Source organism: Ambystoma mexicanum, chromosome 2q (genome assembly GCF_040938575.1).
Source record: "Ambystoma mexicanum isolate Mex_15411 chromosome 2q, UKY_AmexF1_1, whole genome shotgun sequence".
Lineage (NCBI taxonomy): Eukaryota > Metazoa > Chordata > Amphibia > Caudata > Ambystomatidae > Ambystoma > Ambystoma mexicanum.
In genome coordinates, this window is record NC_090924.1 from 220,762,773 (window position 1) to 220,790,697 (window position 27,925).

At 46.0% G+C, this 27,925-nt stretch overlaps 1 protein-coding gene across 2 annotated transcripts in view; it reads right to left on the bottom strand.

Annotated features, from left to right (window-relative positions):
- The window catches only part of GPRC5B (G protein-coupled receptor class C group 5 member B), a 307,339-nt gene that overhangs the window by 259,894 nt on the left and 19,520 nt on the right, over positions 1 to 27,925 (bottom strand). The gene's annotated exons all lie outside the window — the stretch shown is intronic.

Consider the following 27,925-nt stretch of genomic DNA (forward strand, 5'->3'; position numbering starts at 1 on the left):
TACTGCGCTGCTGACGGGCTATTGACAATTAAGGTCCAACCTGATCTATTAATACTGCAAAACGTTCTGTGGGTGCAGTACATATAGTTTGTGGGTTCACTATAGCACAACTTTTGTAGCATCTCCACCGTCCTTTGGGGGAATATATTGATAACGTGCATTAAGCACAGTTTAAACGAATAGTGATGATTTTGAGTGGTACAGTAGTTCAGAAAAAAGCCTGGCGTGTTAAGCACTTGATGCTGTGATCCGTGTTTTTATCCCACATCCCAGTACCAAATCCGAACATGGCAGACTCAGCCTTTCTTCTAAGGTTGATTAACTTGAGTATACAAACTCTGGTGACAATGTGCCATGCACCAGAAAACACGTATTACGAAAGTGACGTGGCATCAGTATGCTGCCGGTCTAGAACGTAGAACCTCCGAAAACAAAGAGCTGTGGAAATTGGACAGCCAACCACAATGAAGAGCACCATGTGTTAGTCAGGAGCCATGACTAGGTAGCTAAATTTGGAAAGGTGGAACCAATGTGTCATTTTCCGTATTTGTCCGCAGACGATATTGTTATCCTGGACAGATCATTTTATCTCACTGTTTGTCGTCTCAGTGAGAAGGTTTGCTGTTACACGTTCCCATGGAATTATTTAGCCCATTGCTTGCACTTTCTTTTTTTATGGCATTTTATTGGGAGAAGCCCCAGGCATGAGAGAGCAGACAATTGGCCCTGATTCATGGATTATTTGCGCCGGAAAAAAATAGGATTTGTGCGCCATTTGGCCTGCAAATCCTTGTTTAACAAATGGGGATTTGCGGGCAGAATGGCGCACAAATCCTGTTTTTTTCGGCGCAAATAATCCATGAATCAGGGCCAAAATGTTTAAAGGGCCCCTGGTAAGCTTATTTTCAGGAATGGTTATTTGACATGAAATAAAGTGTTTCCTCTTTTCTGCAGATCATATGTTCTTCTTCAAGACATGAATAACAATCTGAAAGTCTGTGTCAAACAATGATGATAAGCAGGTGACATTATCTCGTATAATCTTTTGTAAATTATATTTAAATCTTTACAAAAGAGTAGTAAAATACAAATGATGTTTTAAAGGATCACATCATTTAGTATTCTGGTTCTTATAGACTTCTATTTATGATGGAGACAATTAAGTTACAACCATTCTTCTTTTTCGTTAACATATTTCTGTAAGCATTTTCTTAAAATATGGTTTAGCGTGTGATTTGTGTATTTTCAAAATCAGGACTACAAACCAAGTTACCATTTTAATTCATGAAAGTCAAACTTTCACACATAAATGCACCTTGCTGTACTAAAAGAACTTTCAAATAATGTAGTTAGGTGCCAAAATTACAGATTGACTCAACTCCCAGCTTCACTACTTCCCCAATGTGTGTGATCCTGGGAAACTAATTTAATCTCATAGTGCCTAACGCGCCAAATGGAGGAAAATGTGCCAGTCCTAAATATTTAAAAAATGTCGGCCCCTAAGAGTGATTTAGTTCCCAAGGTGGGCTCTTCAAAAAAGCCCCACAAATGGTTTACCTGGATACGGTTTTGCTTCTTCATATATTAAAATAGTGACCATTGATATATTGCACACCACAAAGTAACCAGTTTCTTGACTCGTGCATGGAAACACCCCATGAAAACCATGGCCAACTTCTAATCTCAGTCCATGTTCAGACATGGCAATTCGTAATCCGTGAGCAAAAAATAATGTCCAATGAACAATCATCCATAAGACCTTGGGTCGCCAATGGTGTAGTAAAGACTATTGCAGAATTAAATCAAATTAATATACTGTTGAAAAAACAGCCCATAGATTGCCATTCAACTGGCTAAATAAATAGACTTGCCAATGCTGATTCGTAATCCGTGCCCTCTTTCTGTGTTATGGTATGTGAACCCTCCTGGTTTCTTCCGCTCTCACTCCTGCGTCCAAGCTTGAGCACTTGTACATTTTGTGAGGCGGGGAATCTGAGTTCTGTGTCTACGTTGGTTGTATGTGTACCTTGTCCATATGGCTACTGATTGGTGCCCTGTGACAGTGCTAAAGTCTGTGTAGCTTCACATATTACTACTATCGGTCAAACTATGTCTTGTGTCTATTGTAGAACTCAAGTATTATTGACAACTGATGATGCCCATAAAAGACCACCTGTTTACTATTCAGATTCCAGCATGGATGAAAGGGGTAAGAGGACTTCAAGGAGTCCCCGTGCTTAATTTGACCACTACCATGGCAGCATAACAAGCTTTGATTTGCCATTGGGACAATGGTGGGCAGAGGTGGGCACGAAATCACAGATTCTTGGATCCCTTAATTTCTTTGGTTGGGGGGTGTTCACATTTGTTTGTGCTCTGGGTCCCAAAATCCCTTAAGATTGCCCTGGCAGGGGTAGATTGGGCAAGGGGAGAGTGGAAGCTCTTTTTCGGGCATCTAGTATCAGGGTGGCGTGTGGTATCAGGGTACTGTTTAGTGTCGGTGTGATCTCAGTGCTTCGTAATCAAACAAAGCAAAACAAAAGCAGTGCTGGCTGCAAGGTTTTGAATTAATCTTAACCTCTGGCATCACTCTGGACAACTCCTCCAGGCCATCGTTTTCAGCCCGCCACGCACTGAAGAATGGGAGACAATATGCAAATCAGGCTTGGCCCCACCCCTGAAGGGACAATGCAGCCGGAACTGCTAGGTCACATCCCATCTACACGAGACTACAAGCATCCCCAGACATCTTTTGGCTTCAGTGGGCCTCATCAGTGAGGTGTAGCTTGGGTCTCTAGGAATGGAACTCTGGGGCAGGCGTCTGGGCTTACCGTTCCACTTGGGTTGACAAAAGGAGTGATGGAGAAGGCTCCAATCCTCAAACATATCCCTGCGCGAGCAGATTCGATTACGTTGAAAATTGATTAAAGAGGTAGGGCCCAGGTTGACACTAAAAGCAGCCAGTAAATCATTCTCTCTCTCTAACCTCTTATTTCCTTCTTGATTTGTTACACGTGACACAGGCAGTTTTGTCCCCTAGAGCACCTTGCTGATGTTCCTTGTTTTCCAACATTTGTTCCAAAACACCCTATCACCTTCTCCCACCACAGCCCTGAACATTCTATTGCGCCTCTCGCTCCCAATGCCCCCTGGATTGTTAAAACACATGGCCCGCCCCTCGAAACCGGCAAACAACTTCTTAGCCCCTATTCTGGCCCCTGCAAGCAACCAGACCGTTGGCAGTTCGCGCGTGTTCACACAGGCATAGATGTTTAAACATTGTTCGCACGTGCCCAGTGCACTGGTCATTAATAATTACATATCCTGCACTCTTTTTCCTAAGCTTGTTTAATGTCCACAATAAAACATTGCCAATGAAATTGGAGTGGCATTGTCCCTGTGAGGGGCAAATGAAAGTGGTCCATGAAGCAATCATGAGGGATTTTCAAGGGAGTCTTCCAACACCTCAGGCCTGCCGCGACCTCTGGGGTGACCTCTTCGAGTCAGAAACGAGGCTCCCTGTCCCTTCTTTTTGCCCACGTCCGGTTCCTCATATCTGTTTCCCCACCCCCACCTTCCCTCCCTTTGCAATCTGGGGTGGACTCCAGCGTATTGCCCTGTGTTTGGGGGTGGAGGGTTCTCCCACAAGAATATTTCGAAAAATGGGTCAAAATAGTGAATTGGAAAACACGTTTGTCCCTTTATAGGGATTAAAAATAGCCAAACATATAACATTGGTTAATATTGTGGAACATCATACAGGAAGCTTCATAACAAATACTTTATTTCAAAGGGATGGGCGATGGGAAAGCTGGGAGGAAGGGGCAGGGTGCACGGTGGAGAGGTTAGGGGGAGCAGAACATCTGGGTACTCAGACAAAAGAGGCCAAGGGTGCAGAGGCTCACCGGGAAATCTCCAGAGTTCCCTGTATACCCGTCCAGCACTGCTTGCAACCACCTCACACTGCGACGCGAGTTGCCGATACGAGTGCATTAAATACACAATAATGAACAAAAACCCACGTAACATTGAAACATTTGAGTGCGTATCCAGCAGTAAAATTGCCGTGTTCACGTCTCACAAGCGACAAATAATAATGGCCCGTTGTTGCTGCTACAGTAATTGAAGCTGAAAGCCTTCCTGTGCAGTGACATGTCACGTGTGCCCAGAAGGCGCTTTTCCGCAGCAGAAACGCACGCTGTGGCATCGGCCTCCTGCTGTGCAAGGGGGGGGTGTGGGGGGGTGACAGAAGCGGAAACTGTCACAGCAGAAAAGGGCACTCAAATGCCCCCAAGAGCACAGTGAAGGAATAAGGTTTAGAGCATATACATAAGAAAAAATAAATATAAAAATGTTCGAAAAAGGCATCCATTTTAATTTTGTTTTTCTTCCCCAAAAAACGGATATATGACCATATTGCCAGTGCAAGATGGCCTCAGGAAACATGGCTGGCATCAAAAGCTCGGAGCTATGGAGCCTTATTCCCCAAAAAATAAGGCTTGAACCCGGATCACCTAGATTTCATAAATCCCGGGACTGGGATGAGGAGGTAAGGCCCTATTACTTACCGGTAATCTTCACTACGCCAAGTCATCTTCCTCGTCCCATTCTCTTCACATGGTATAGACTGTGACGAGGAAGATGCGTCGAGGAGGTAATGCTCCAAGACCTTACTATTGAAAAAGATCTTTCAGATATTAATGTGGAACCTGGCAGCCTTATGCCACTATCATCTAGGCCAATGGCCCAGAATAGCTTGCATCCTTAGATATCCGGAGGGCCGGTTTTATAAATGCTGTGAATGATTCCTGGAGAGGTATTAACTAACCCCTTCCCACTGTCCCTTTGTGCTCAGAGCCCTTCTGTAAGGACGTGGTGTGTTACAAAAGCTCAGGCGCTAGGGTTTTTATATTTTGTGTTTAAATTGCAAAGACATTTGTCGAACACAACCATACAATCATGCCTGCTTGGCCCTGAGACCATGGGCGTAATTTTAGGGGGGGCGGGGGTGTTTGTCCCCCCCAACTTTCATGGCACACTATTTTGTCCCCATTCATTTGAATGGGTCACCTTTTCTTCTGAGGTCATGTCCCCCCGCAACATTTTCAGCAACGTTTCTCCACTGCCTGAGACAGGTGCCACATCGCACCTACCACTCCAAATCGTGGCCAGAGTCTATAATGTGCAACGGTAATGGGCAGTAGGGTGGCCAACTTTTTGATATCCTTTTGCGGGACACTTGCCCACAAGGCACTGATGACGTCACAGCGTCATTCACGTTTGGCCCGCCCCATTTGTAATTTAAATGTGTTAATGGCTCTTAACACCTGGCTTAATTGCAATGCAAATGGTTTGTCCTTTGGAGGTGATGGTTACGTTTTTTAACTGCAAACATGACCATCACGACCCCAGGAACAAAGCATCAGCATTGGGATGAAGACAGCTCGACCTGCATACTCAAAAAAGGAGCCGAGGCCACGGAGCCGCCCAGGAAAAGAAAGCAGCAGGTAGCAGCGCCATGGTGTCTAGAGGGCCACTTCAGTTTGCAGAGTGGCTGTGCTGGACGCAGGTTGTCCCGACTTGCTGTCTCCCGAGAGTCACACTCCAGGGAACAAAGCAAATTGGGACAACCTCCGTCCTGCACAGCCACTCTGGAAACTGCGGGACAGATTCCCCAATTACCGGACAATCCCGCAAAATACGGGACAGTTGGCCACTCTAATGGGCAGTGGTGGAAATGGAAACAATTTAAAGGGGGATCCAACAAGGGTTGAGGGTTGGGGACGGAGTTCTGAGGAGGCAGAGTGAGTCAGGGGTGGAATGGGAACTAAAAGCGGCCCTGGAAATTATTACTGGGGACCAAAAGAGGCCCTGGAAATAATTTGCAAAGTGCCCTCATAGGACACATTTTCAATGCATGATAACATTTGGAAATACCACACAAAAGAGGCCCAGGGTGCAGAGGCCCAAAGGGAAATCTCCAGAGTTCCCTATAGGCCAGTTCACCCCAGGGCGGAGTTCAGAGCGGCTGAGCTGGCAGTTGTACTCTGCTCAAAGGAAATGTTCAAAATAATAGTTTAAAAATTGTGAAATTTCTTTCATGCTGCTTCTTTCCAAACTCCACACTGCACACCAATTTTACTTTAATTCACTTACATGACAGCGGTGCACCTAAAATAGGTTATCATTTCAAATTTAAAATCACGTTGGGATCCCATCATCTGATGAGGCGTGAAGGAAAACTGCAAGCACTGGGGTAAGGATTACATGTGAGGAGGCTGTGGTAAGCAGTCTATTTTGCATGGCATTTGACAGAATTTGGAAAAATTGCTGTCTATTGATTTCTATATCAACCTTTCTCCTTCCATGCAAAGTAACCCCTTGAAATTTTAGAACATTGGCAGATTCTGTGGCAAGTTTGGTGAACTCTGCTTGCCTGCCTCCTGCTGCAAAATGTGTTGTAAAATGTGTTGTTTTGATCTGGGGATGAGTTTGGCACCCACACTTCACTGGGTGTGGGAACTTGTGCCCTATTAGAGAAAATCAAAAGTTGGCACCCAGGAATGCGCACAGTAAATGAACATATCAAATAGCTGAGAGATTACATTTTCCAATAACTACACTGGCAAAGTATAAAAGGTGCTCACCTTTTATACCCAGCAATCTGTAGTGCACTAGTCCCAGGAAAACAAAATCCACTTATGAGGCATGTGCTTTGATGACAATTTCATGTGGTGTTGTGGGTAAGCGTCAACACTGGGAACGTGACAACCTGGGTTATATCCTGGTAGCCAAACACTTGAGTAAGCTTACCTGCATCAAAAACACCCAAGGGGTGTTCCGTCTACCCTCTGAAAAAAGCAACACTGTCCACCCACATGTATCCTTTCCTTGTGCCCTGAAAAGAAGCACATGGCCATAATTAGGGAAAAATAACCGCCACATCCTGGGCAAAAAGTCAATACTCACCTTCTCGTCCTTTCCTCTCTCACCCCTGTCTTTGGCTTTCAACACTGCTCTGTTTTATAAAGATAACTTGAAAAGTCCACAAACCATAATAAAGTGCTTGCACAAATATATACATCTTTATAGAAATTTGCTAAGCAAAATGTTTTCAATTGTGGCATTAGCCCCTCTACCCGCCTTGATTGAAAGACTACAAATACCAAAATGTAGTTCAGCAGAAGGCAAAAAATTGCCTGTTGATTTTGAAAATGTTCTTACAAGACTTAGTCTCATAACAGAATGTAATGTGAAAAAAGGTAACCGATTTGTGTTTCAATGTTTGACAAAGACATGCTTCATATGTAATGTGATGAAAATGTTACATTCTACCTAAATAAATGCCTTTGGTGTGATAAATATGAGAATGTGGAAATAAGGCAGATAATTTAAACAGGTTTGGGGGGGTACGTTTAATTGTCCTGGAGGAAGGCATAGATTTAGGCAGATAACCAGTGCTTTGTGTGTGATTTCAAAATAAAAATGGCCCTTTGCAGTTCTTAACAAGGAAACGTTAACGTCTTGACCAAAACAAGGGTCTCTTCAATGGGCCATCTCTTGTAATTCACTTACACTTTAAATGCCCTGCTTGAAGAAAGAAAGTGATACGCAGCACTTACGGGGCCTGCAGGGTCTGATGGGCCAATGGGAGGAGGGAATTTGTCTCGAGCGCGTCACAGCAGGAGACTGAGAGGTGACACGTTGCCTCACTAGGACTATACACTAGAAACCATTTATTTATATGCTTTAAGCAGGCATCTGGTGCCTGCGAGGCCCTGGTCAGCTGCAGAGACTGCCCATGCAGCCTGGGGCAGGCCCTGGCTGCCAGGACAATGAAGGTTCTGAGCAGGAACCCTGCCCTGCTCGGCATCCTCATTGTCGTGCCAGCGAGACACCTTTCTTGTTCGGCACCATCTTGTCAATGAGCTTGCCTAGGGGAGACATTTCCTGTTCGGACTCTGAAAAGAGCTCCTGGGACTGAGATAGACTGCGTCCGAGGTCCGGGGAGACATATCATGCTGGATCTCATAACCGGCAGGAGCCGGCACATTGACCAGCGCTGGTGAGGGGCAATTTAGACCAGCTCACAGGCAATTTTGCCCAGCTGATAAGACATTTTGCACTGACATTTGCATCGACTTAGCAGTGTGAAAATGTCATGGAACTGAGTTATCTGTGCAGACCACTGGCATAACAGGGGGCCCCCCGCGCACCATCCGCGGTGCGGGGGTCCCGCCACCACATGTCCTTTGGACTTCTAAGAAATTATTTCTGTTACATCGTAACAGAAATCATTTCTTTATGAAGGCAGAGTCACTACAAAAGAGCAACTATTTCTTTTTGAAGTCTGAGTGTTCCCACCACCCCATGACATGGAAGGTTCTAGGCTGGAGGCCTCCATGTCATGTGGTGGGGGAGCTCTAGGACTTCAAAAAGAGTTAGTTTCTTTTTGAATTCACTCTGCCTTCATACAGAAATTATTTCCATGGTTCGGTCCTTAACGGAAATAAATTCTTTATGAAGTCGGAGTGACTTTAAAAAAAAAAAAGTTTCTTTTTAAAGTAACAGGGCTCCCCTCAACCCCATAACTTGTGCGTCTGTGAGTGTATGGTGAAAGGGTGCACACTTAAATGTATAGGTGGCTGCCTGTGTGAGTGTATGGTGAAAAGGTGTGCACTTAAATGTATGGGTTGCTGCCTGGGTGTGCGTGCTTATATGGTGAAAGGGTGCACACTTAAATGTGTGGTTGGTTGCCTGGTTGTGCCTGTATGGTGAAAGGGTACACGCTTAAATGTATGGATGGCTGGGTGTGCGTGTGTGTGTATGGTGAATGTTGTGTGTGCTTGTGTTCATGGGCACCACAAAACCTACATTTTGGGGTGGGGGGGTGCTAGCCCTTCAAATGTTGAGAGAGGTGCTAACTTCACGGGCGGTGGAGGAGGGGCAAACCGATTTGTGTGGGGCATCTAACTTCTTTATGCATTCTAATGAGACTATTCTAGTGCAGCTTCAATGTTACAATCAGTTAACTCTCTCCTTTAAGTCTGAAAGCACCCACTTTTGGACTGCTGTGAGAATAAGAGGTCTCCAGTCGCCTCTCTACCCTTCCAGTCACTTCCCTGGCATGCAAGTACTAAACCCACATCAAGATTTCAATTGCCTAAAGAATTATGCATTTGAATGCCGGCACTAACAGTGAAATGCTTATGGTTCTGTAAGTCAGCCAGGTCGAGTCAACATAGCCCAAAATGTCAGGGGGAACTGTAGCCCAATCAGCTCAATGGTGTTGCAGCACTACTTGTGTTTAATTCCTAGGTTACTCATTGGTAATCTTCATTACTCATGGAGATTCCTCCTCGTTCCAGTACTTGTGTATGAGGCACTTTGACCGATACACAAGTATTGTGATGAGGTAGCGGGACATGGAGGTAATGCCTGGCTTAGTTACCTGTAATCTTCATTACTCCTTGTCCCACTCTTCCTCATCTCAGTACTTACCTATGAGGCAAGGAGCCTCATAAGTAAGCACTGGGACAAGGAAAAAGGACATGGAGTTAATTCTGGGCCGGGAAGCTGATTTTGGAGGTTGGGGCAGGGGGTGGGAGAGAGAGGGGTTGTGGGTGCATGTGGGGGGTGGGATGGGGATTGTGCAATAAATCGTAATGGTCATCCATGTCCAGGCTAAGTAAGCTTGCTATGTGGTATTAGTGGCTAGAGAGGCCTTTTGGTGCTGCCACTCTAGTAATTTCTTAGTTTGGCTTGACTTTGTTTAACTGGGCATCTCTGATAAAGCAGTCCTGCTACGTGTAATTACCTGGCGAGACTGGTATTTGTGTGCTGCCAGTCTAGCCGTTTCTTACTGCAGCATTGTATATTTTTCTGGGCATCTGTGATAAAACAAACATGATAAGTGTTAATGCTTCGACTTCCGTTTTGGTGCAACCAGTCTAGGTAGGTCTAAATGTGGCCTGGCATGCTTTGCTGTAATATGTTATTACGTGTCTAGACTGGTCTAAATTGTGCAGCCAGTTGGACATGTTCTTATTGTGGCATGGCACTTTTAATAGCAAAGCATTATATTAATTAAAGCATTAATGTTCCTGTGCACTGTTGGCGACTTGCATGTATTGGAATTTTAGATTGGCGTTACCCTACAAAACAATTGCAAGCGCTCTGTCCTTTTAGCCAATGTTTCTCAGAAAGTGTGCTGTATAACGCATTAAAACACATATTTATATCTTTCTCCTTGTGCAGTGTGCGACGTACCCTGCAGCAGCACGTTCGTACATATTGCACAAGCGTGGTAATCTAGGCCGGCCCAGAGTGGGACATGTGGCGCAACCCATGATTTGTTGCCGAGTTGGGTGGGGGGCCCTCAGCATGATTCGCAGGGGCCCCCAAATGTTGTGTTACGCCACTGGTACAGACATTACATAGGCTCTGACTGACCAGTATAAGAACCACATTTTGCACTTATTGGTCTGTGCAAACATTGGACATCCATTCCCCAACCGTGCTTTTATATTATATTTAGAGTCTTGGTAACGACAGGCGGCCCGGACTACTGGCTCGGAAGAGCTGCCGCCGGTCGGGCTGAACATCTTTATTGACGGCGTGCAAGCGGGCAGCTGTCTCGGGCCCAGGCTATGCATCACTGCGCATGCTCAGCGGTTAATTTTAGGAGCGTTCTGGCATATCGTATTTCTTTAGAGAGTTCAGAATGAATAGGGCTTGACAAGGTTACAAGTCCAATAAGATCAGTCTATATATAGTCTGCTATTCGTTTTATTGTGTGAATTGTTTGTAAGATTGTAAAGTACAGTACTTCACAATCATTTTATAGGCTAAATCTAGATTTGCGTTTCTCATTTTAAGCTGTAGCCTGTATTAAATGCAAACACATCCTTTAAATGTGTGCGGCGCGCCTTTACAGTTACTTGACAATGACACTGTAATGCGCAAACATTTTGTGCAAAAGTTACCATTCAACATTTTTTGCCATGAAATAATAACTACAAACCGTTTGAAATGTATTCACTTAATTCGTGCACCATTTGGGTGATATTCATTCAATTCAACAATATGACAATCCCATACATTTTGAAGAGAGAGTAAAAAGAAACGTTGCTTCATACACAGCGTACAAAGGTAAATTATAGGCAACCACAGAGCTGTCCGCTCTTGCTGCAAGTACGGCTGGTATAGCATGCAGAGCAGCCATGCAAGATTCACACAGCTGTGCAGGTTTCACGCGGCTGGCCTTGCATGGACAGCAGGCATGCAAGATTTACACAGATGTGCAGGTTTCACGCGGCTGGTACTGCATGGACAGCAGGCATGCAAGATTTACACAGATGTGCAGGTTTCACGTGGCTGGTACAGCATGCATAGCAGCCATGCAAGATTCGCACAGCTGTGCGGGCTTCACGTGGGGTGGTACAGCATGGACAGCAGGCATGCAAGATTTACACAGATGTGCAGGTTTCACGTGGCTGGTACAGCATGCATAGCAGCCATGCAAGATTCGCACAGCTGTGCGGGCTTCATGTGGGGTGCTACAGCATGGACAGCAGGCATGCAAGATTTACACAGATGTGCAGGTTTCACGCTGAAGGTAAAGCATGGATAGCAGCCATGCAAGATTTACACAGATGTGCAGGTTTCACATGGCTGGTACAGCAAGCATAGCAGCCATGCAAGATTCGCACAGCTGTGCGAGCTTCACGTGGGGTGGTACAGCATGGACAGCAGGCATGCAAGATTTACACAGATGTGCAGGTTTCACGCAGAAGGTAAAGCATGGATAGCAGCCATGCAAGATTTACACAGATGTGCAGGTTTCACATGGCTGGTACAGCAAGCATAGCAGCCATGCAAGATTCGCACAGCTGTGCGAGCTTCACGTGGGGTGGTACAGCATGGACAGCAGGCATGCAAGATTTACACAGATGTGCAGGTTTCACGCGGAAGGTAAAGCATGGATATCAGCCATGCAAGGTTTACACAGATGTGCAGGTTTCACATGGCTGGTATAGCATGCATAGCAGCCATGCAGAATTCGCACAGCTGTGTGGGCTTCACGTGGCTGGTATTGCATGGATAACAGCCATGCAAGATTCGCACAGCAGTGCAGGCTTCACGTGGGGTGGTACAGCATGCATAGCAGCCATGCAAGATTCACACAGCTGTGCAGGCTTCACGTGGGGTGGTACAGCATGGACAGCAGGCATGCAAGGTTTACACAGATGTGCAGGTTTCACGCGGAAGGTAAAGCATGGATATCAGCCATGCAAGATTTACACAGATGTGCAGGTTTCACATGGCTAGTATAGCATGCATAGCAGCCATGCAAGATTCGCACAGCTGTGCGGGCTTCACGTGGCTGGTACTGCATGGATAGCAGCCATGCAAGATTCGCACAGCTGTGTGGGTTTCACGTGGCTGGTACAGCATGGACAGCAGGCATGCAAGATTTAAACAGATGTGCAGGTTTCACGTGGCTGGTACAGCATGCATAGCAGCCATGCAAGATTTGCACAGCTGTGCGGGCTTCACGTGGGGTGGTACAGCATGGACAGCAGGCATGCAAGATTTACACAGATGTGCAGGGTTCACGCGGCTGGTACAGCATGCATAGCAGCCATGCAAGATTCGCACAGCTGTGTGGGCTTCACGTGGGGTGGTACAGCATGGACAGCAGGCATGCAAGATTTACACAGATGTGCAGGTTTCACGTGGCTGGTACAGCATGCATAGCAGCCATGCAAGATTCGCACAGCTGTGCGGGCTTCACGTGGGGTGGTACAGCATGGACAGCAGGCATGCAAGATTTACACAGATGTGCAGGGTTCACGCGGCTGGTACAGCATGCATAGCAGCCATGCAAGATTCGCACAGCTGTGTGGGCTTCACGTGGGGTGGTACAGCATGGACAGCAGGCATGCAAGATTTACACAGATGTGCAGGTTTCACGTGGCTGGTACAGCATGCATAGCAGCCATGCAAGATTCGCACAGCTGTGCGGGCTTCACGTGGGGTGGTACAGCATGGACAGCAGGCATGCAAGATTTACACAGATGTGCAGGTTTCACGTGGCTGGTACAGCATGCATAGCAGCCATGCAGGATTCGCACAGCTGTGCGGGCTTCACATGGGGTGGTACAGCATGGACAGCAGGCATGCAAGATTTACACAGATGTGCAGGTTTCACGTGGCTGGTACAGCATGGATAGCAGCCATGCAAGATGCACACAGCTGTGCAGGCCTTCGCGCGGCTTGTAACAGCCATGCAAGATTCACACAGCTGTGCAGGCTTAACATGGGTGATACAGCAGGCAAAGCAGCCATGCAAGATTCACATAGGTGTGCAAGCTTCACACAGCTGCTTTAGCATGGACAGAAAGAATGCAAGATTCCCACATCCATGCAAGCTTCACACCGTTGCTGCAACATGGGCAGCAGATGTGAAAGCTTCTCTGACACATACACACAGCTAGTACAGCATGGGAAGTAGCTATGCAAGTTTCACAGTTGTTCACGCTTCACACAGCTGGCATAGCATGCACAGCAGCAATGCAAGATTCGTGCAGTCGTGCAATCTCCACAGAGCTGGTACGACATGGACAGCAGCTTTGCAAGCTTTTCTGACGCATACAGAGCTGGTATAGTATGTGTGATAGTCATGTGTTGTAGTCACATGACACCAAAGGACGTGGCCGTAAGAGACCACGTGTGGAAGTAAATAAAAGGGAGCCGGAAAGAGCACGAGGATACTGCAGCTCCGAGACCGCAAGACATATGTGTGCGTCTTCTTTATTGTGCTACGTGCAGGGGCCTGCATAGCTCGGCTCGCCCCCGCACAACATCACTGTCTGGACAGTGGCCATGCAAGATTCATGCAGCTGCACCATCTTCACAGAGCTAGTGCCACCTGGGCAGCAGCCATGCAATCTTCTGTGACACACACAACAGGTACAGCATAGTTAGCAGAGCAGAATAAGCTTCCCTTGCACATAGAGCCTATGCTGAATAGGCAATAGCGATGCAAGCTTCACTCACACAATGAGATGATACGAAGCTTAAGCCGCAGCCAGATCAGGCATAACATGTGCAGCAAAAGTGCAAGCTTCACTCACATAAAACAGGTCAAGTTTATGAAGCAGGATTTCAACATTACCTGTGTACATAATCTGAATAGCAGGCTGCAAAATGTGTGGTTGGCGCTCGCTAAATATTCACGGTTTTTGCTGCTGACTCGAGGAATTCAAAAAGCAACCAAAGGCAGGTGACAATGGGATGGTTGCTGCTCGCTGCATTCTCTGTGCAGGCTCTGCCGTGTGCACAAGTTCCCCATCCTTACGGGGCCTGGCATCAGGTGCGCAACGTCATCGACCTGACCAGGCTGAAGCCCCCCCCCCAAATGTTAGCTCTGGGGCGGGGCTTCCATGCCCTTTAACAGTTCAAAAGATCACGAACATGCTTCTGGCCGAATTTTGTTTCTTCCGGGGCACATCTACTATATAGAGTCGCGTCATATGAGCAAGCAACTGCCCGTTTCCCAGAGTCACAGCCCCCCTGAGACACACACACTGGCTGTGCGTCCCTGACGAACTCGACAACACGTTTCTTTTGTCATCAGCAGCATAGCCTTTCTTTTGCATGATGGTGAATTTCCAACCGAAAGACCACCTTGCAAATCTGTGACAATTAAAGCGAGCAACACAATAAAGCACCCTTTGAAAATGTGTTCATACCCATCACCTCTAACAGCTTCATATGCTAAAAAGTTTGCTTTGATGACCTTAGTTGAATGTTCTTAAACCATACATAACAAAACGTTGGAGGTTTGTGACGAATCTCCAAACCTAAGTGAGTTTATGACACAACTTATTTTATTTTGTGTCTTAAAGCGCTGAAAATAAAGTGGGTAAATAGATATTTTGCCTTTTGCATCTTATAGTTTTCCATTCTGGATGTGGAAAATAAAGGTACACTGATATTATTTTGCCCAACATGCTGCTATAAGGATTTACATGTTTTCATGAAGCTTTACTATGCAATTTGTGTATTTTGCAAGTAAACTCTATAGGACAGTATTATTGCAGTTCTTGACCCCAAAACTTAAATAGTTGTTCCAAGTAAAGTATGGAAGAAGGTGGCCGTGCCCAAATTCATAGAGTGGGTTAAAATCCCTGCTTTGCTGTTTAGCGTAAGTGTGTGATCCTTGGCAAATTATGTAATCTCACCCTGACTTCAATTGCAAAAATTCGAGTCCTTATAAGTGATTACGCTTACACCCTTACAATAGGACAGTTTTAATAAGTGTAGGGACAAATTGGTGTCCCCTAGTGCTCCTCTGCTAGTGGTTCCGCTACTGCCACATATTCCATTATTGCTGCGCTGGCCCTCCTCCAGTGTTGAATCACTTGATTTGACAGGCAGACATAGTCTCACCAGCCAGTCAGTGCACCAGAGATTCTAGTATAGCGGACTAACTGTGGTAGAAACAACATTACATTTTCTACCCTGTTGCTCCCAGCCACTGACGTTGCTTGGGCTGTCCAGAGTACTGCCCCACACCCTGCAATGTCCTGTTATGCTAGGATATGGAGTCTTTCATTGCACACCATCTACCATTTTCACACTTTCTAGGACCTTCAGGATCTGCAAGAAGTGGGGGTTTCAGACTTAAATGAGAGATAACTGGTTAACTGATTGTATCATTGAAGCTGCACTAGAATAGTCTCATTACAATGAGTAATGAAGTTAGATGCCCCTACACAAGTAAGTTTGCCACTCCTCCACCGTCTCTGAAGTTAGCGCCTCTCCCGACATTTGAAGGTAAAGCCCCCGCCTAAATGTTAGCCTAGGTGCACCCATGGATGTGCACACTTGCATTTTGTTAGGCAGAGGGGTGAGGGCAGCCTTTCCCCAAAACTGGCGGTGTTTTTACTCTGTTCAGATAAATGTACTTGAACAAACGCAGCTAAACTTTAAAGCTGCTACTTTCAAGGAAGACTTCCATCGCCTTTCGGCATATTGCCCTTTAAAATATACTATTTGATAGTTGGTCCCCACCAGACCATGGGGGTGAAAGGGGTAGAACAGTTTGCCCCACCTGTTTTCTGAAGTGGCCCCTCCTATCACCACTTAGCGCCCCTCCCCTTCCTCCCCCGCTCCCGAAATGTAGGTTTAGTGCCACAGCCTGGTATGGCCTGACCCCCTCCTGCATTCTCTGTCTGCATGGGACACAGGAGTCTGTGAGTTCGGTGTGAAACTGGCGCACAGGAAGCCGTGCACCCCTTTTATTTGGAGGCATTACATGGTGTGTGCATGTGTGCCAAGCACGTGACACTGCACGAGTGCTAAGAGGAGTCCAGACACAACAGCCATGCCTGACAGGGAAGTGAGAGCAAGCTGAAGGCTCCTAATTGAGCAGAACAAAAGGTCATCTGGGAAAGAGAAAGTTAAATGGAAACGATCTGCGTCATTTTAAAATGAGCAGAGAGGAAAATGAACGCGTAAATGCAAGCACTCGGTGTTACGCCTGCAGGACCTTTTCATGCGTGTGTAAAAGCAAGACTTCCAACGGAATGCGGCTTGGCTCAGCACCTGATAAAGACTTGGTGGATTCCATAATAACCTGCCTCCTGCAAGGCGCGATTTGCCGACGCTGCATTATCTCTCTCAAAGCGGAGTGCAAAAGGGAATGGTGAGGGCGATTTCTCCAGGTTTTACTCTTTGCTTTGGAAATGTTAAAAAATTGCTTGCAGGGGACTGCACGGCGCATGCGTGCAAACATCGGTTGTCCCCCACGTGCGCTTTGCATTTTCTGCAAAATGGCCCCCAACAGTAGTTTGCTATAGAACCTTATTATTAATTGTAATGTGTTTAAAATGCCATGTGATGCATTCATGTAGAGCACAGGAGCACAGCGTGCCCATTGGCTGCCTAAGATCACAAGTCTGCCCTGCTTGGAATCCCTCGATCTTTCAATGACGGATGATTGGGCTATGGGTAAGGCAGCCAGCCTGGAGACATTCTGTATCCGGCTCGCGACCCCTTGCTGCAGGCTCTGCTTGAATGTTTTTGCTCACATCACGCACGTTAATGTTCCCTGCACATTTCAGCTTTTGAAACTGACACCTATCAGCTTACTAGCCCAAAGGGAGTGGCTGTCTAATGGCTAAATTGCCGAATAAAGACTACAACATACGTTACTGTTGAACTTTCTGATGGTAGTATTTTCTACCCCCAATTGCCGTCACCAGGTCTGGTACAGTTTTATACCAGACATTTCTTTTCTTAAGGAAATTGCTGATCTTGTAACTTTCAGTGTTACATCCTAATCCCGGCTTTACTAAATATAGTGTGATCCTCGGCGGATCATTGATTTTCTCTTTGTGCCCATAAACTGTGATCGAAATATGTAAACTAATGGCACAGTGTGCTGTTCTAACACCCGCTTCCTATTACCTCCTGGTTTCTGTAATCTTGCATCAAGCTACCCTGCACGCTTTGCACTGTTCTGTGTACAGTGGCCGAGTGATCTGGTGCTCCTTGGATGTATGTCTGTGCTGCAACAAAATACCTATAGTAAAATATACTTTTCTCCAAGACATCTACTAAAAAAAAAAAAAGGGTCTGGCCTGAATTATCTATTGTGTTGTTCCATGTTATGTCACACGTGTTAAATGGTCTGACTGGTTAAGTATGCAAGCACCAGGGCGCCCCATTCCCATCCTGTACCAATTACAGCATATGAATTATGTCTGGCTACGAATATAAAATGAGAACCCTGCTCAGAGTGAATACAGAGGAGTGGCTGGGACAGAAAAGGGCCCGCTTAGAGAGAGAGGAGGGCGGGGCCCCCAGGAGAAGGGCTTCAAAGTAAAAACACATGCACCCCTGGCGCCAACAAATGATGCATGCACTAGTCTGTGGGGCCTGTTGGCTTTAGGCATTCTCAAGTCATGAACACCGGCCACCATATGCTTGAACCCGATAAGGAAGTCCTGCAGGACCAATCCTCCACCCTACCGACTAACCCTCGTTTTCGCCACCTTGCTCGTCACACACAAGCTCAAACTAGCCAACCGCGCGTGGCTTTCAAAAGACCCCCTCTGCAGACCGGCTGACACACCTGGCCAACACTCACACGCACTGCACGCGTGAGGTTGTCTCTATGGTCACAAAGTCCACAATGCTTGTAGCACATCCCACTTAGAAGGCTGCCACAAATCCAGACCTCGGGGTAGTTCTGATCCTCACCATCAATGCAAAGCAGCGCCATTTTGTTTTTCCCCCAGTCATACCAACTTACCAAACCAAACCACTCTCTTGCAGATCCCCCAGCGCTCTTGGAAACTATGCAAATTGCAGTGCTGCGCGGTACACATTATAATAACATTACATAACATGGCACACTATATATTCTACATTGCTCTAAATGTACACATAAAACACCTATCCCACCTGCCGGATAAACAAAACATTATACCATACAAATATCAATATAACCTAAAAAAATACATCCCCAGCCTCTACAAATAAAATTCGAATGAAAAACCAGTCAAAAAACAGCACTACCCTCGAAAACTGTTTGGCACATGGAAAAAAGAATAACCAGCATGGTAGCTAGCAGCTTCTGCGCGGCATTGGTTGTGTAGCTCAACATGAAAACAAATATCACTCCACCCATAAAACATAATGACAGTTTGATGAGGTTTGTTACACCAAGAAATCACAGTAAGGAATGGATGTTCCACTGGCCTGGAACAAAATAGTCCCTCCAGTGCCACAAGGTGTCAATAGTTATGAGGATGACGCTTGAAAAAGTGGTTTGAAAACAGAGCTTTGATCCTTGGTCCATATCCTCTCCCTGGAATCCAGTCTGCATTTTGGCAGATGGTCAAGAAAGTGTCCATGGGCAAGGCCGCTTGTCTATGTGAAAACCATAATGGCAATAACAAACATCAGCTGTCTCTTCAGAAGAAAAAAACAAATTATCCAACTGAAGTATCAAAGCTATTTGGACAACAAGGCAGGAGGGTGTGCACGTCGAGATTCAGAGTGGGTGCATCCGCAGTGATGCCATAGAGCAGAGGGGGCGGCCTCCAAAAGTTATGTGGCCTGCCCTCTGTGATGGGGTGCAAGTTAAGAAGCGGTGGTTTTTAGAAGGGTGGAGGGAATTTAGCCTGTTCAGATAGGCGTCAGGACCTCACTTGGTTATCACCTACGGACTACTGGGAATTTGCATCATCACTGTGAGGGGGGTTATGGTCAGCAGACAACTCGTAGAGAAAGTCTAAAGTTCAATGGTCTTTATTGACTAAACAAAAATGCTGGTGGTTGGGTTTAAATCAGATCACTTAGTAATTGCTCAAGAAACACAAACAAGTATCAAGCTTTCTCTTTAATTATAATAGTTCTTTTATAACGCACTTAATACCAATGAGTGGTTTCTAAGCGCGGAATCGGGTTTCAAACCTATGTTGCACTGCGTTGTCTTGCTTCCAAGACAAACCCGTCGCCCCTGAGCTATCTTTCCTCCCATGGTCCTCAGTCCTTCACTGTCTTCCTTAGACTTTGCCACCTGGTGGTGTGAGGAATCTGAGGGCGTCTTCACTTCTTTCCCCAATATATCCTCCTCCCAGGTGGCCAGGAAAAGGCTGCTGCTATTGTATCCTGGCCCTGGGGGTGGATATATGAGGAAGGATCACCTGGGTGGAGGAGACTTGGGGAGTGGGGATGAAGCGCCCTTGGGTGAGACACGGTATTCCCATTACACTTTCATAAAGAGTCAGATATCCCCCAGGCCTTTGTAGGGTATTACCAGTCCCTTGCCTATTGTTCTAGGAAACCGTCTCCCAGTACACAACAGTCAGGTACTCGGATGAGGACGAGACAAACCAGAGTCATACATCCTCTCTTTATTGACTCACACACACAGACACCACACTGGTACTGGGACGAGGAAGAGGGATGCCGTGTACCAGGACCGTTATGTAGTAAATGAAGATTGCCTGCACCTGAGGCCAAAGGGGGTGGTATAAATGGCCCACTCAGGTGAGGCTAATGAGATGACTGCCTGTGGAACACTTGCAGGAGAAGCTGGAGGTGAAGCCAGGGAGACACGTGCCGGAAGCGCCTACAAGCTGCAGAGTTGTTGCAGTGGAAGCGGATCGTGGCGGGAGCACTTGGAAGGTCTCCGGTAGCAGAGCTGGTCTGCATACCTCTTGGAGTCAGAAAGACTCCCTCTCTGTACAACCGAGGTGGAAGAGATTAAAGAGGAGAGGTGCGCCAAGCCGGGATCAGCGACAGCCACAGCGAGCCTGCCGCCGCAGAGAACAGCAACTGGAAACACCATACCCAGTATTCAGAGAAGCCTGAATGACTCCAGGATGGTGAGGTGTGAACCACGTGTTTGCTGCAGGTAGGTTCGCTCGCGAGTGAGCAAAGGACTGTGCGGGTGATATGAATGCCAGTCAAGATTGTTTGCTAAGCACGATAATCTGAAGCTGCTGAGAAAACTGAGGGAAAGTTTTTTTTGGGGAATACCGAACTATAAAAGAGATGATGAACATGACAAGGAAAAGAGAGGGCCAGGGAAACAGTAATATTTGAACTTGTGTGAATACACCCAGCAAGAGAGTAAACTGGGAATGTGCTGTTGGTTTATTCAATGTGACTGATTTGGACAAAATGAAGCCTTTTTGAATGCAGATCCGAAAGTAAGCAAGTGTGTTTGACTACCAATTGAATGGAAAGCAGTTTGGTGCAATTCCCTGATAAAAAGGAACTGCTCAACCTGAGATAACAAGCATTGGCAAGTGCCATAAAGATATAAGGAACTGTGTAACTTGAAAGAGTAAGTAGTGGTAAAAGCCCTGAGAAGAGTTTGAAAGTGCATTAAGTGAATGGTGGCAAAACAAGTAGTAAAGCATCCAGGGGATGTGAAATAAGAATGTCAAGTACAACAGTGAAGCTGAAACAGTAACAGTGTACTTGTGTAGAAAAAGCAAGTAAGGTGTGTTGGTTGCGTGACCTGTTATGGGTGGACCGGATTGTCAGACAACTGCACCTAGACCAAGTACACCCACCTAAGGAAAAGCCACTTAACTCACCCATTAGCTTGTGATTGAATATACAGGAAAACTTGTATGATCTGAAATTAAGGAACTGAACTCTATGATATTTGTGAAATTGGTGAAAGGCAATCAAGCCAGAAGAAGTGTGAAGTATCCCAATGAATTGGGTTGTTTTGGAACCTTGAGAGACTTGAACGCTTGGGGAAGGAAACCCCTCTTTTTGTAACGTGAACTATCTTGAATCCTGGGGAAGGGATCCCCCTTTTCCAACCAATAGCTGGAAGAAGCTCTGAACTCTTATTGTAACACCCTCGTTTTAATGCTGACATCCCTACACATTGTATACAATTAGATGTGAAGGCAAGTATAGGTTTTGGGACACAGACACACATTTGCTTTGGACTTCCTGACAAAGACTATCATTAGTTTCATTTAGGTAGGTAAATCCCACCTTAGCATAGAGTAAGTTAGCCATTTTTAGCAACCCTCATTTTCATTTTCTTTAATAAAGGTTTATAGCCCAAACCTTATTTAGTTGTCTGTATCTCTTTCATGATGCCTTTACAGCGGGTACAGAGTCCATCACAGTCTTTTGGGGTTTAAGTGCCCCAGCATTTCTTTCTTGGCTCTTGAATTTGGATGCTTGTCTCTCATATACTTTGTAAGGATGTTGATCCTCCGATTTAGTGGAACCGACGACACCATCTCTGGTGCCTTGGCTTGTCTGTACATTTTCAAGGAGTAAAACTCTCCTGTATTTTAGCAAAGATTGCAGTGGGCCCTGGGCTTGCCAGGCTTAAAACCCCTTTTGTGCTGAGCACATACGTCCCCATGGACGCTCCACATACATGGATCTCGACCACTCCTTTGGCTTTCTGCATCTTGTCTTGGGCACTTACTCCTCCTTAATTGTCTGCCCCTTCCTTCTCTCTAGTTTTCTCCTCCCTCGGGTATATGTCTCCTCCTTTTTTCCATGAAGATTCACCACGCTCTGCACATGTCCTCCTCCCCACTCCTGGCTTTCTTCCTCGTATCTTCTCTTCTCCTTCTAATTGTTCTATTTCACTCTCCTAAGCCTTCTCCCCTACTCCTTTGAAATACTCCTTGCCCCACCACCTTCCCTGATCCTCTTTTTAACTTTAAGGTTCTTGCCTCCTTCTCGTGTCTCTTCTGTCCCTGTTCCCTTCTAATCTAAGCCCTGAGGAAGCACTGTGGGCGCGAAAACACGTGTCAGCTACGATTAATGAGAAATATATGTAACTTACGTAGCCCCATGGTTTAGCTCTTATAAAAAACAACTGCACTATTCCAGATCCAAATATAGCTACACCAGTAAATACTTCTAATAATACAGGGAACAATTACTTGACATAACCAGTTTGGATGTTAATTACATAGAGTGCAAAGTGAACATCATAAACGCACGCTCTAGAGTGAGTGGTGCACAGTTCCCTCCAGCTTCTTTACAACCACAATAATCCAGATAGGGTAAAGAAGAAATGCTACCAGGAGGAGGAACTGCAGCCTCAGCTTCAACATCTATGAGCATTCCCAAATCAATACAGGAGTGGCTCGGATGCTTGCTTTAACCTAGTGCGTAGTAATTGCTTCTGTGTGTTTGTCTGGCCAGTGCCGTGAAGGGTCCCGGGAATCCCATGGCACTTTCATGAGTGAGCAGTGACAGTGAAGCTCGACTCTGTTCAAACCATTTTGCCGGTGCTGCTCGCCTTGGCTCGCAGAGCTTTGCAGTACTACTGATCCTGCGTGCCAGAGAGCTGAAGGCGTTGCACTGTCCTGCAAATAAGCCCTTTTCATTTCTATATACAGTCACGTGTGAAATGTTCTGCCTGTAAAATAGCAGTCTTTAGGTCATTACAAGGATTTTTCCCCCAACATTACGTGTAACGGTTCCCTCCTGACTGAAGGCAGAGGTCTTCAACAGGCTTGACTTGGAGTACTCTAGTTTGTAAGGGGGCATAGGTTATGCCAGCTAGGGTTTCTACTTCCCTCTGAACATAAGGGGCTCATCCGTTTTCCCCAAGTCTTCACAGGACTGCTGGGTGTTTTAAGGATTACGTTGGAATTGGGTTACCCTTGTTTTCCTTCCCAGTAAATACCTTCCACTCTGGCCCCATATCCCCTTGGAAAAGTGGACCTTAGATTGCCCCAGTCTCTCTGAACTTGGCACAGTATATGTCAATAGGGCTCTTGGGGAAGTCACTCATTTTGGGGCTGGTAATGGACTGGGGAGTCTGGGGCATCCTCTGTGTACCTCCTCTGGGGTAGGTGTTGGCTACCGGCCCCTAAGGTCACCCCACTCCCTAGGCTCTGGCACAGGCCTTTGTCAAAGCACCCATAACCGTTCCAAGGACAGTGCAAACGTCAGCCATAGCCCTGCAAAGTTCAGGGATTGTTTGAGCGGTAGGGCTCAAGTCGAGGGTATACGCGGGGGGACGGAGTCCACCCACTTTTTTCAGAGGGTGGACTCAGTCCCCCCAGCTAAAATGAGAAACATTGAATGTCCTCTTTTAATGTATGCATTAAAGCTGACCACGGGGATCGAACCACAGTCTGATTTGTAGGCTGGCCACTTCACTACTGCACTATATAACATGTGAAGAATAACAAACAGCTAAAGATACATTGTCCCAATTCGGTACTGCACGTCTCAGGGAAACATTTTTATTGGTTCTTAGAGTTTGAAACATGCACATCTTTTAACGTTTTCAAAAACACTATTAGAAGAAAATATCCTCTCTTGGTTTTATGTGTGTGTTGTTTTTATGAAAGGCAAATGCCAATTGTCGTGTGCAATTGGGTCGTTATGCAAAGCAAATTTAAGGAAATGTGCATATTTTACCTTGATCGGCTCATTTCTGGTGACGTCACATCCCATTGCATTTGTTGATGAGTCCCCCCACTTTAATTTGTAGGACTTGACCCCTGTTTGAGCGGTGAACATCACTTCCGTGGGAAGGGGATGGCGGGTTTCAAGCACGCTCCCACTGGAGTCACGCTACTCCAGGCCTCACTAACCAAGGACATGTCTTTGTGAGCCACTGGATATGCAGGCTTCACCCTTGAGATCAACCTCCTCTCTATTGTTGTGTTGAATCTAGTGTTACCACAATGTGATGTGCTGTGAAGATTAGCGATACATCACATTAGATATAATTGTGTAAATTAGCCACCTAGAAGAACTTGAGAGTAGCCAATGTACTAACCACCCTGCTTCTGCTCCCCTCCAACACACCAACCAAGTACTATACCGCCCACTGGGCTAACCAGATTATACACAAACACACACCCAACATAAGTATGACTCGCATACAACAAACGATCCCTGACACTGGACCTTGCCTGTACGGATACAACAAGCCAGTGCGCACAACCACAACGGAAATACCAGCCAACCTACACTTAAAACACACAGACACCCCCCCCCAACATAACAAACATTCCAAAAGAAAAATAAGACATTGGGACTTACCCGTACGGATACAACAAGCCAGTGCAGGCAATCAACCATCTGCAAGCCAACACAAAGAGACGCAAGTTTCCCCTGGTTTTGGGTCTATCCTATCACTGCACCCACACTAACACACCCAGCCCTTCTCTCATGCAGAGCCACATGAGCACCTGGAGACTGCCTCTGGGTGGTAGCTTTGCACGGTATAAATCAACATAACATAAAACAAAGCCTTCTTACCCCGCTGAAGATGTGTTCTTGGCATCTAGTTCCTGCTTTCCCATCCTTTTATCTTTCCCTCGATCCTTTTCTTTCTTCCAGCAAGCTATGGTCTGGGCACCCCTGGCAAGGGCAGTGTATGCCACTCAACAGACAAGCTCAGGCGTTCTGGCACTATTAAGGTGGTGGTTTGGTGCAGTATGGAAGCATATCAATATAGCATTTTGGCCCTGATGCTCTTTCTTAACATTTCTGCTTCGTTTTTCCTGTTACTTTCTTGTCAATTATCATTTGTTGACCATTTCAGTTGCCCATGACACTGTAGCTTATTCTCCCAAAAAAAGGACCATCGTGATGCCCCTCATACTATTTCTAGGGTTGGGACGTGCGCTTTTCGATTGATGTTATCTCTATTAAGGATTACAGCCATGGAGAGGGCAAAATTGTGGCTTGCGCAGAAATGCTGGCTGCTTCTCACCGGCGTGTGCTTTGTTATGCTGAGAGCAGAAAATAGCAATTGAGCGCAGCACACCAATGCCTGGGCTGCCCGGGTTCGCGCAGAACAAAACAAATAAATGAGTGAACATTCCACGAACTCCTGAACTGTACCCTGAATGGGTCGCCTCATAAGCATGCAGACTAATTGCAAAAAGGTGCCACAATTACAAATAATAATACATGTCAACATTATCCATTCCATTCGGGAGACATTAGTTAAGTCCTCGTTCGTTTGGGCTATTAGTGCCAACTATAAGCCAAAATTAGAGTACAGCTAGGGGGAAATGGCATATGAGGAGGGACACAAAGTTTCTAGTTATTTGGTCATTTGCCGTCCCAATGACAGCCCATGGCCATGCTAATCCCTATGACCATCCCTCCAGTTCCTGCCCCTCCCCACCCAAAACACTGCCTCATGGGAACTCTTTGAGCTTGCATCAATCAAGCCATACCATCAAAATTTGCACTTGAAGTACATGGCAGTGTTTTTTCTAAGCAGTATTCTGAGTCTTCTTACAACTGCCTCACCTCTGCCGCTTAGCGCAAAGATGCCCTCGGGCGTATGTGCGCTGTACAAATGTAAATAACATAACAGAGTAAATTATTTAATTGGAGCGGTAAGCGCACTACTGGTGTAATAAAAATGTCTTAACTAGGTCTGCTTTCAGCCACTCAATTTATAAGCACTAATGAGTGTCCTTCACTGAAGCCCTGTTAAAAAGAAGCATTGGCAAAAGCAACAGTTTTGGCTTGTGTATAAGTATTAGGCATTTGCCAGGCACTGCTATCAGATGTCCAGGTACTCCCACCATTTTGCACTTGCCACCATCAATGGGCAGTTATTACCACCAGGGCAGTGCCTGGCAAGTGTCTTTTCTATGACTACACAAAATCCCAAACAATTGGCAATGTCAATGCTTGTTTTAACTTTGCATTCCAGGATGTGTAGTCCTGGATAACCGACAATGTTGGCAGGCATTCCAATTTGACGGAACAGTCTATTTTTACAGTTGAGTTATGCGACAACAACGCCCAGCAAGGGCACCATATACAATTAAGGAGGGGGTCAGCACCACAGCATGCCAACGCAGCTGTTTTGTTGAGGGTATATGCCCCATCCTTCAGCCTGACCTTAGTTCAATGGCTTGAATTCCTCTGCTATTTGTTTTAAAACAACACTGGAATAGAATGGAATGGAAAAGGCATTCATGGAGCGCATATCCGAAGATGCAAGCAAAAAGATGCACCTGTGCGCAGTTGGTATTTAATTATGTACGGTCAGCAGTAGTGAACCAGATTACTGAAAAGGGTGGGTTTTAAGCTTCTTCCTAAACCCCTCCAGTGATTCCACTCTCCTTAATTCAAATGGAAGGTTATTCCAAAGCTGCAGAGCCTTTCTTGAGAAACATCTATTCCCATAGCGAACTGATTTAGAGGATGGAGCCACGAGTAGGCGGCCCTCCGAGGGGCTCAGCGGTCGACCTGGTTGATAGGGAAGAATTTTAGCTGAAAGGTAGGTTGGCGCCAAACCATTAATGCATTTAAAAACAAGACAAGGGTTTTAAACAAACTATGCTGCTGTGCACGGAGCCAATGAATACTCCTGCGAAGGTGTGAAATGGATGCCCTCCTTGGCAGTGAGAAGATGAGTCTCACTGTGGAGTTTTGAGCAACCTGCAATCGCTGAACCTGGTATTTGGGAATACCCAGGAGAAGGGAGTTACAGCAGTCGACACTTGAATTAACAAGGGCACCGACCACTGAGCACCGATCTTTGTCCAGAATAAGAAACATGAGAGGTTTCAGCAGTTTGAGTTGATAGTAAACTGTTTTAATAATTTGATTAATCTGGCCATTGCGGTGCATGTTAGCTTGCCAGATACAGCCAAGATTCTTGACTTTTTGCGAATAGTCTGTCTGTACATTAAAAAGGGTTACAAAAAAGGTAGCAGGCGCCCCTCTCTCGAAAGAACAAGGCATGATAACCTGTTCAGTGGTTATTAACCACATTGAGAGTTCGCAGCCATTGCTTTTTGCTCACTGTACCTTCACAGATGGGAAATATATCCATTTGCATATCAGTCTTTGTCCCGCCCACAAGGGCAGTCCAGCACCGAAATGCTAGGCAAATATCCTCTCTGAACAAGAGTACCATCAGCACCCCCATACACGTGTTTCAGCCTTGTTGGGCCTCATCAGTGAGGTGAAGCTGAGCCTCTTTAAGCACAGTGAGCAGGGAGTCCACGTCTGGTTGCCCCCAGGTAACCTAGGGTGACCAACCCCAAGTTCCTTTCAAAAATACAAAAAAAGTAGCAGGCGCCCCTCTCTCGAAAGAACACGGCATGATAACCTGTTCAGTGGTTATTAACCACATTGAGAGTTCGCAGCCATTGCTTTTTGCTCACTGTACCTTCACAGATGGGAAATATCCATTTGCATATCAGTCGTTGTCCCGCCCACAAGGGCAGTCTAGCGCCGAAATGCTATGGCAATTCCCCTCTGAACAAGACAAGAGTACTATCAGCAACCCCATACACGTGTTTCAGCCTTGTTGGGCATCATCAGTGAGGTGAAGCTGAGCCTCTATAAGCACAGTGAGCAGGGAGTCCACGTCTGGTTGCCCCCAGGTAACCTAGGGTGACCAACC